General features: G+C 45.5%; 1 long non-coding RNA gene across 1 annotated transcript; it reads left to right on the top strand.

The window, feature by feature from the left end:
• Positions 1–4,420: 4,420 nt before the first annotated feature.
• LOC113944672 lies at positions 4,421–8,802 on the top strand. The gene is made up of 3 exons (XR_003526752.1): positions 4,421–4,513; positions 4,963–5,024; positions 7,753–8,802. It is a non-coding gene; the product is annotated as an uncharacterized LOC113944672 (long non-coding RNA).
• Positions 8,803–10,122: the final 1,320 nt, after the last annotated feature.

Below are 10,122 nucleotides of genomic sequence, written 5' to 3'. Positions count from 1 at the left end.
AGAAGGTAGACTCAGGGAGGGGGACATGAGAGGGGCTGGGAGGAAACCAGAAAAGAGCTGGAAGTAAAGGCAGGGGAAGGAGAAGAGGGAGAGAAAGAAAGAAGGACAGACCTGCCACATCAGTGAAAAATTGCTTTCTGCATGCTTAAAGAAAGAGGAAGAGAAAGCTTTGTAGTCCATGATGCTGCTGCAAAGCCCCCCAGGCACCACCAACATCTCTGCCCAGCAGAACAGCAGAGCGACAGCCAAGGGGGTTCAAATGCCATTGCTTCCCAATCCCAGTTCTTGCGGAAAGCAAGCTGAGAGCTCACTGCCATTGCTGCTCAGCCCCGTGGGTCCAGATGGGTAAGGAGGGTGTTTCCAGGCTGCTCTGGAGCTGGCCACCATGGCAGATCAAACCAAAGGCTGAGCATCAGCCCTGGGATGTGAGGAAGATGAGTGGGACAGAAGGATGCAGCTGGATGGGGAAAGCAGGATGCTCGGGGAGAGTTGTTGCCCAGATGGGCCCAATTGCACTGGGACTAGATGTTAACACTAACTCTCTAACAAGCTTCTCAAATCACATTTTTTAAGGCCATGTGTTAACAGAAAACAACTGTTCAAATTTAGCCAGTTCCAGCAGCACTTTCACCCTTGTTCCTTCTGGGCCGCAGGAGTATGAAACGCCACCGCCACTTCATTTTTCATTCCTCTCACAAAGGGGTAGAGCTGTTAGTCATGCAAGTGGTTGCCTTGGACAATCCCACGCAAGCAATCCCAGCAGGATTTCCCCACGTGTGACTAACTACTCCTCCTGGGAGGCCAGAGATTCCCACTGGGAAGGTAAAGGACCCCACATTTTAGGGGCGGAGCTGTCTGTAATCTTAACTCCACAGCCACCACTGCTGCTCCCACAATGTATTTTTAAGATCAAAATCCTTCTGCAGGACAGGTGACCTGCTCGTCTCCCTCCAACCTTTACTGCTCTGGCTACTCCTGTTGACATCTGTGACAAATTTGTGATCGATGAAACCGAGCTGTGACCAACACAAAAAATCTTTTAATTTTTTTTAACCCTGCCAGGTTAATGGGCAGGCGTTCCTTGGGAATGTTGCTCACCAAGAGCCAGCTCTGCATGACTTCATGGGATGACATTTCTGGAAGGAACATCTCATCCCAGCTTACTTTGAAGCACATCAGCCACGGACAAGACACCTCGTGTCACCTACAACCTTGGGGACAGAGCTTAGGGGGCTTCATGCAACTTTTCCTTCAGTTATTTGGCCTGGTGGTAGAGAAGGGGCTCAATCTGACAGAGAGCAAAACCTTTCCGGCTGGTTAAAGAGAAAACTGGTCCCTTGTTTTGGTATTTTCACAGGGGGATAGCCCAAGTCAGGCTCTGTCCCGCCGGCCCCCCCTGGCTGTATGTGTGTGTACGTGCATGTGCAGCACAGCAGGACCCCTTTTCTCATTTAAACAGCCAATTAAAGCCTACTTTGGCACTTAGCACATGACATCAACTTGCAGTACTTAAGCTGCCTAGCACAGTGTGAATTTAATTTGATAAAGGGGCAGCTAATAAAGATCTTGGAAGGCTGGTTAAAGTTCATTAAGCCTTTCCTTTCAAGGTACACTTCCCTCCAGTGCAAAGGCTTGTGTCTACTTTTTTTTCTTTTTTAAAGCTGTGTTATATCCTGCCACCAGAAAAAGGTGCTTGTGTCACATCCCGACAGGGTATATTTAAAGTCTCACTGTCAAAGTCATGGCAGGCCTTGGTTCTTTGCCCAGGAATGTGCAGAAAGAAAAATAAAAGCCTTTTTCCCTGACTGCGGGGCAAGGAGTGCAGTGTGTGTTAGTGCAGGCAGGCTCCTGGGAGGGGAATGGGCTTCTGTCACACTGAGCTGCATTCATCCTCCTTCTCCTGAGCCATCCGTAATTCCAGATGGATTTCATAAACAGATGAGGAGGCTCCTCTGAGTTCACTGGTTTAATGAAGCCCGTATGGCTGACTCATGTAATAAGTATTTAATCATGTTGATGAAAATCATTTTAAAAACTTCCACCACACACAGTGCCTGTTCCCCACTCAGCCATGGAGCTGATAACACAACAGCACAGCCCAGGAACCTCTGTTTTCCAGAACCTCTCCAGGTGCCTGCCTTGACTTTCATCAGAGACTTACACTTGCATGCATTGTGCAGTGCCACCTTCTAACAAGGACCCGTTCACCTTTGAAAATACTCTTCAAATCACCCACTGAAGTGCCACAAAAAGAATTTTTTTTTTAAGCCCCACATTTCTCATGCAGTTGTTTCAGAGGTCACTCAAGGGTTAACACTTTGGTGTTTATATCATCTCATTAGTTTCTGTTTATGCTCACAAATGCCCATGACTTAAAAATTTGCTGTGCTTAAGTGGTCTCCACTTGTAAACAGAGAAATGCCACAAAACATTGCAAATAGTGAGTCATCTTGGGTGGAAATTATTGCTCTTTTCAGCAGAAGTCATTATCAGTGACAAGAAGGACATGGGCCTTCATCATTTCCAGAGCATGGACCTAAATGAACACATGTAAGACCATCCACCCTGTGGTACCTGGTAGTCCACACAGTTTCAGTACATTTCAGGCTAGCTCCCAAAAGTCACTCCTCGTCCTCTCCTCCAGAGAAAACCTGGAGTTGATGGTCCCTTCCAGAGCAGGCTCCACGCAGAGGGTGGGGGTGACACTCCCTGAGGGCCTTACACTTGTTCTCATGTGCTATTGTCACCCAAATAGTCCCATGTGAACTAGAAGACTCAATGTCAAGATTTGAACTTATTCCTTTGGGGAACAAGGTCCACAAATCAGTACTTGGAGGGTCGGGAAGGGCTGGAAAAGTCAGTGAGGTCTGAGAGCAAGAGAGGCCACCTTGCGTGGGCTGTAGCACTGAGAAAGTTCAAGGTGCTCTGCCAGGTACTGAGTTTTTTCCCATGGAAGGCTGAAGAAATAAACATTAAGTTCAGGGCTGAATTCATTGTCATGTTTGCCCTTACCTGTACAACTTTAAATCAGTGTCCAGCAGGTCCAGTCGCTTCTTCTGAGACCTTTGGGAAAAGGAAGATGATGGATCCCATAGCGTCCTGCACAGGCTCCCAGCAACAGAGAGAAGTATCCCTTGTTTTATCAACATGAAATTTTGTTAGATTTAATATTAAGTGTTGTGGGCAAGGCCATTTGAATGCCTTTTATCTGTAAGATAATATTTTCCAAAATCTAGAAATGTTGAAAGCCGAAGGTATGTTCGCAGCGTGTTATCAGTTTCAAGGTTTCTTATATCCTGACAAGGAAAAGGCTTATTTTATGACATGAGACCAGACAAAAATTCCACTTTGTGTCATTAACAGTTAATTTACTTTTATAAGCAATTTATTTTTCAAATCACTGAAACACAGCACAGTGTTCATGGCTTCAGAAACGGGGTTTGTTTTAGTTTCCTTACTTCACTTTACAATAGCCATTTTTCACTTCTAAACATGCAGATATGTTGAAAAGATACCAGTACAGGCTGAACAGAAAAACTGACTGTGATCCTCTTTCATCCACTTATAAAGAGTGTGCCCAGGAATTACCCCATGCTTTCTGATTGAGATACCCTTCATGCACAGTAGCTGCTGCTATAGGTAGTTGTGTTTTGGTGTTTAAGTCTTCAAGACTGGGAAGTTTTGAAGACTGGGAAATCTTCTGGTTAACTTCTTTGACTCATACTGCTCTAGCACCAAGATTTACACAGCTCCAAGTAAAGGGAGTGTTACGGTCCTTAGAGGTTTGATAACAAAATCCAGAGTTCACTTTGCATAAACGCTTCATCCTCCTGTTTGTGAGCTTATGAATTTTGGAGCAGCAGGATCAGACTCTGCAAATGTAGGAATTCTGTATTCCTTCTAATATCTCACTTCAGAGCACCTAATGAAGATGTCACCGAGACTTTTCAGAGGAGCACCTTAAACACAAAAACACTGGAACAATGGAAAGGTCTCAATTTCCTTGGTTATGACTTCCAACTCCGGAGCTAAAGGACACCAAAGAGAGAGCTTAATGCCTATAAATCATGCGGTGTGAACTGATTCATGACTCAGATGAGGTGCCCAATCCCCTAAAGAGTCAGGAGAACAACCCTTTAAAATACAGTTTGATACTATTGCTGGAAACTTTAACCCACTGGCTTCACACTCAGGAGGGTTTAAGCTGCAAATGGCAGGAGAGGATTTATGTGTTCCCCTGAAAAAAAATACGTCAGGGTAGGAAAACTTGACCCGATGGTTTTGAGACGTGCCTGCCGTAAATAACCAGTTGATTGGCTGGCCTGTGAAGCCATTAGCAGGCGTGAGGTGCCTGTTGGGATTCAGACACCACATAAAATGCTGGAGGTGCCAGCAAAATGAACATGGCAATTGGCTACGCAGTCGTCTTCCAGCAGAACTGCCCAGGAGGGCCCACGGAAAATGGAGCGGCTTTTATCCCACTCACTCGGCACCGAAGCTCTGGAAGGGGATTGTGAGTGGGATCCAGTCTGTCGTGGGCACAGGGGGAGGAGAAGAGAGATAAAATGACCACGTTGTGCTTGGGCAGTAAATCATCTGAAAGAACAGGAGTGTTTCAAATGAAGTTGGAGATCCTGCCCTGACAGGTTGCAGACGATGAATCTTTTCTGCTGTAAATCACCACAGCTGCCAAGTGGCACTGGTAGATCTGAGCTAACGGGGCTTTCCACCCCCTGAAAAGTGGCAGCAGCAGTTACAGGAGAAGGGAATTTGATGACTCAGATCACAGGCTGTCAGGAGAGAGGGCCAGAGGTTGTTTTGGTTGGACTCAGTGATCCTTATGGGTCCCTTCCAACTCAGCATACTCTGTGGTTCTGTGATACTCTCTGAGAATGGGCCATTTTTACCTTTTCCATCCCAAAAATGCATGTGATGCTCCCATCTTCACTCCCACTGCTGCAGCCACACTTTCTGGACTTGGGTTGATCTTTTTGCACTGTCCCACCCCGATGGAAAGGGAAAAGGTAAGAGCAGTTGATGTCCCTTAGAGCAGTGCCTGACAGGTCTTTCATTCTAAAGAAGAACTGGCAGTAGGAAGCAGAGTAGACATGATGCTGGTCTACTCCAGACACTCATTTACACCTTTCTTAGACACCTGCACATTGCAAATGAGAGGAACCTGGGTGTAAATGGCTACATAAACAGCAGGGTAATGATGAACCAGAGCCAGTTCCTCAGGGAGGCTGCAGCTTCGGGCGTTACCCTCAAACAAGGAAAGGCGGGACCTTGTTCCTGTATCAAACATGAGATGAGAAGTGATTAAAAAAGTGGGAAAAAAGAAATCAGTTAAATATTTCCTACCTTTGGAGTATGGAGAGAAGGGGGGATCACAGCTCAGATGGGGTGTCTCTGCTATCAGGATGAAAAGAGAAGAGAAAATCAAGGGAGAGGGATTTTGTATGTGGAAAACACAGAAGAAATGCTGACAAATACTTTGAATTTATTCTTTTTCTTTGGTTGTTCCTCTTTTGAACTGAAATCCGCCTTAGGCAAGGGATTGGAGGCAAAAAGCTGTTGGGATCTTGCTTCTGTTTTGCAGGCAGTAGCACCTTAGACTTCATGGATTTGTCATATAAATTAGGAAGATAAGAATGATCATCTTTAATAAGAACAGGAGCTCAACATCTCACCTCTGACAGTAGTCAGTAAAAAGTGCTTTGGAAATGAGTATCAGAAAGGGAAGAGCAGTTGTCCCACACCCAGCCAGCTCCCAGCCCACAGTAGTTTAGAGTCTTCAGAAGACAGATGCTGTATTCATATGGCTTCTGCAGTGAACAGGCACTGCTTGTGCTGTTTTCCATGAGTTTGGTTAATCCTATCCTTGGAAAGCTTTGGCCCCCACAACACCACTAGCAAGGTGTTCTGCAGTGCCATGAAGTCTGGTAGAAGAGAGAGTGGAGGGGCAGACACTGATCTCTTCTCCCTGGTGACCAGTGTCAGGACCTGAGGGAATGGCCTGAAATCGTGTCAGGGGCGGTTTAGGTTGGATGTTAGGAAAAGGTTCTTCACCCAGGGGGTGGTTGGGCACTGGAACAGACTCCCCAGGGAAGTGGTCACAGCACCAAGGCTGCCAGAGTTGAAGAAGTGTTTGGACAACGCTCTCAGGCACATGATGGGATTCTTGCGGATGGTGCTGTGCAGGGCCAGGAGTTGGACTTGATTATCCTCGTGGGTCCCTTCCAACTCAGGATATTCTCTGATTTTATGATAGTTCCTTTTGCTTCCTTTAACCTTGCTGTCTGGCAAGTGCTTTAGGCACCATCTAGTCCTGGTTTTATGGGATAAAGTGGATAATGGCTCCTCATTCACTTCATAAGTACTGATGGCTCAGCCCACATCCCCTCCTTGCTCACTTCTTTCCAAGTGTCTTACCCTCTCTGAACTGCCCGTTTTTTGGAAACCGAACACTACACTTTGGACAAATATTTTGCTACAGGAGAGAAAGTACTTGCTTTTGGAAGTGTCGTTTTAATACACACAGCACAAATATTTATAAATACATACCTGAACACAGACAGGGCACTTGTCAAAACACATTCAAAGGATACCTAGGTTCTTTCATGTATTACATACTCAGAGTGAAAATAACCAGCTATATTTAACCCAGATCCAAGCCCAGACTAAATTATTTCAAAGGTCAATTAAAGAACAGAAAATATCACTCGCTAAGAGACAAAAAGCTCCCATTCATCTGCAGTTCCAAGAGCTTTCACAGAACTAAAGCACAGGATGAGAAATCGTAATTAGGTACCATTTCATATAAAAATCATTGACAACTCCAAGTTCTATACCTGCCAAGACCTGAATTCAGATGACTGCATTTGGCCTACAGCAGTTGATGGAAACTCCATCACTCACCACGCTGATGTAGTTGTTTGGAAACCAACGGCCCCTGGCAGGGAAAACACATTTCAGCTTCTGTTGAATGACTGCACATGTGAGGAGCAGGAGAGGAGACAGACCAATAGCCAGTCCTCAAATTCGGATTATGTTTTGGCTGGTGCTTAAAGTTCAGGTCTGAGGCCAAGTGAAGGCTAGAATTCAGCCTGCAATGTAATCCTGAAATCACATGGGCTCTTCTCCTCAGGTATTGGACTTGGTGGCAGCGACCTGGGGGTATTTTCTCCTTTGAGATTGTGAGTCCGTCGATTTGGCTGTGCTCGCTGCATTCCTATTCTTTGGCCCTGTGTGAGACAGTTCTGGAAAACTCTTATTTGACCACAACTGAAAAAGAAAGAGAGAAAAAAACACCCCAAGCCAAAACCCACAGATCAAATCTGTAGGACGAGTTTGAACCACAGAGCTCAGTCTTTCACCCTGACAGTCTGCATGATCTCAGCACAGAGATCCCACAAACAGCAGAGGGAAGTGCTTGGGGAGCTGAGCTCCTGCTTCCATCACCCAGCCCGAGCCAGCAGGCGATAGCAGTCTGACCAGGAGAGCAATGAACACAGCGAGCCAAATCCCTGAAGAAACTCTGGGATTTATTCACTTTGGCTGCTTGGAAAAGCTGTTTCCAGAACTTTACTCAACACCTTCCTTCAACCTCAGAACACCTCCTTGGGTAAACATAATCACCTTCCAGGCCTGGGCCTTACACAGAACGAGATCACTCCACACAGGGATGATATTTAGCGCAGGTCACGGTTTAAAACGCCATCAAAGATATCTGTAAGGTCATTCATGTTTCAGCTTTGCCACCAGCCCCGGGGTGAGGACACCCCAGCATGGATCTGTGATGCATACAAGAACATTCGTACAATAAGAAGGAACAATGGCCCAGCTCCATTTCTTGTGTAGTCTGCAACTTCCTAAGGCGTCTGACACACTGGGAACCCACGCGCAACACAGTGATGGAAAACTTGGAGACCAAATGGAAGCGAAGAAAAGCCCTTGGTGTAATTTTACAGCGTGTGAAAGACTTAAAGCAAGAAACACAGCCAGATGCCACAAGGAAAGTACTTTCAATTAGTTCTGCTTTGTGTTATACCTACTGATGAAAAATAAAAACAAATTTGTTCTGTCAACAGCTCTATCTATAGCATAATCCTTAAATGAACTCATCCGTCAAACCGGTCTCCTCTGGCAAAACATATTACAATCCCTGTTTCTCAGCTGTGGGAATCAATCATCTCTTTCCCAAACCCATTGGTCAACATCTTAAGAACCCAATATATTTTTATTGCGCTGCGCTGAACAAGCCAGTCACAGGGCGCTAACCTCACCACACCACCTATGTACAAAGGCCTCATGTATTAGCAGATTCAGTGATTCCAGAGGAACTATTTCCCCGTAGAGGTTACATGGTAAATATGCCTGATCTGGAATAAATGCAAACCTCAGCCTTCTTGCCCCAGCAGCATATGTGGGATGTGCTGCTGCTCACAGCTGGGCAAAGCAAGAGCACTTGAGGAACAAACCAGATTTTTTCTGGGTTGACAGTTCAAGGAGTGATGTTTGAACCAGGAGACACAGAGACACAGACTTGCACTTTTCAGCCAAAGCTGATGGCTCTGTTGAAGCTGTGACAGAACCACCCCACCAAAGTGCTGGCAGCATTCAGCAGCATTTGCAGTACCTCTGAGTGGCAAATGTTCCCCATCCTCCATGCAGGAGGACCTTGAAAGGGGGTGATCTCCTCCCAGTGCTCTGAAGCTTGCTACTACTCAAGAGCATACTCTCCTTCCAGCAAAGGGACCTTGTGAGAGGGAGACCTACTCTCACTCCTGTGCTATCATTGGAATTGTAGAGACACAGCCATACTCCATCTTGGACATACAGAGGGATGTAGGTGTGGGGGCTCCCAAGGGTTTTGGTGCCCAACCTCCCATGGGAGGCCAAGAGGCAGAATTGGCCAAGCTGAGATGATACAGGAGAGCAACTTTTTACATGGGCAGATAGTGACAGGACAAGGGGAATGGTTTTAAAATAAAAGAGGTGAGATTTAGAATATTGGGAAGGAACTCTTCCCTGTGAGACACTGGCACAGGTTGCCCAGAGAAGCTGTGGATGCCCCATCTCTGTGAGAGTTCCAGGCCAGGTTGGATGGGGCTCTGAGCAAACTGGTCTAGTGGGAGGTGTCCCTGCCCATGGCAGGGGGCTGGAACAAGGTGATCTTTAATGCCCCTTCCAACCCAAACAATTCCAAGATATGAGCTGTGCTCTGCATGAGCCACATCAGGATAGAATGGTCAGAGAACAACCTTAGTTACAGCTACTAAAGGCTGAAATGTGCCTCAAAGTCATCCTTGAAATCCCATTTCCCAGCAAGACTCACTAGTGTTGTGAGCAGACACAGTTGGTGCTTTTGGCCTCACAATATTGGCTGATAGAAAAAATCCATTAAAAGTGAAATGCGACCCCAGGTGTTTCTTGCAGATACATTGGCTTAGAAAGGTGAACTGCAGCAGTGGTTTTACCTGAGCCAATCTTATGAAAGCTTATTACTTAGCTGTATTTTAACTAATGAAGTGGCAAATTTTATGAAATTTACTGGGAATCCCTCAAAATAATTTATGACACAGACACCAGTGCAGACATCTAAGGAATTTTGAGCAAAGCATATCAAGGACATCCCGGTCTTACTGTCCCAGTAACAGTACCAGCTACTCTTGGCATTGCAGGAGCAGCAATATCTGACTTATAATGTACTGGTTCAAGATAAACTTTCAATCATCTCCCATGGATTTCAGTTCCCTAGGATATTTGAGAAATTTTTGCTTCTGGGTGTGAAAAGTTTTGATGCAATCTTGGCAAGAAGCCAAACCTTTCAGAAAGCTCTGGGTAACATTTCCCTGAATTCTTGGGTGCAAGCAAAATGGCAGAGGACTCTCCCTACCACCAAACGGATATCACCAAGGTCTCTTATTGATGAGCTTGGATCAACAAGAAAACTGCACAGTGAAATAATTCAGGAAACACTGCAGAAAGGTGATTAAGTAATGAGGCTTAAAAAAAAAAAAAGAAAAAAAAGAGAGAGAAAAAAAAAGAATATTTTACCCACATTTTTAACAATACCAGAGTTTATGGAAAGGCTGGGCTTGGAGAAGAGCAAGGTACGTG

The sequence above is a fragment of the Corapipo altera genome, unplaced genomic scaffold (genome assembly GCF_003945725.1).
Source record: "Corapipo altera isolate COAL_440 unplaced genomic scaffold, ASM394572v1 23, whole genome shotgun sequence".
Classification (NCBI taxonomy): domain Eukaryota; kingdom Metazoa; phylum Chordata; class Aves; order Passeriformes; family Pipridae; genus Corapipo; species Corapipo altera.
This window is presented reverse-complemented; position numbering and strand designations above follow the sequence as displayed.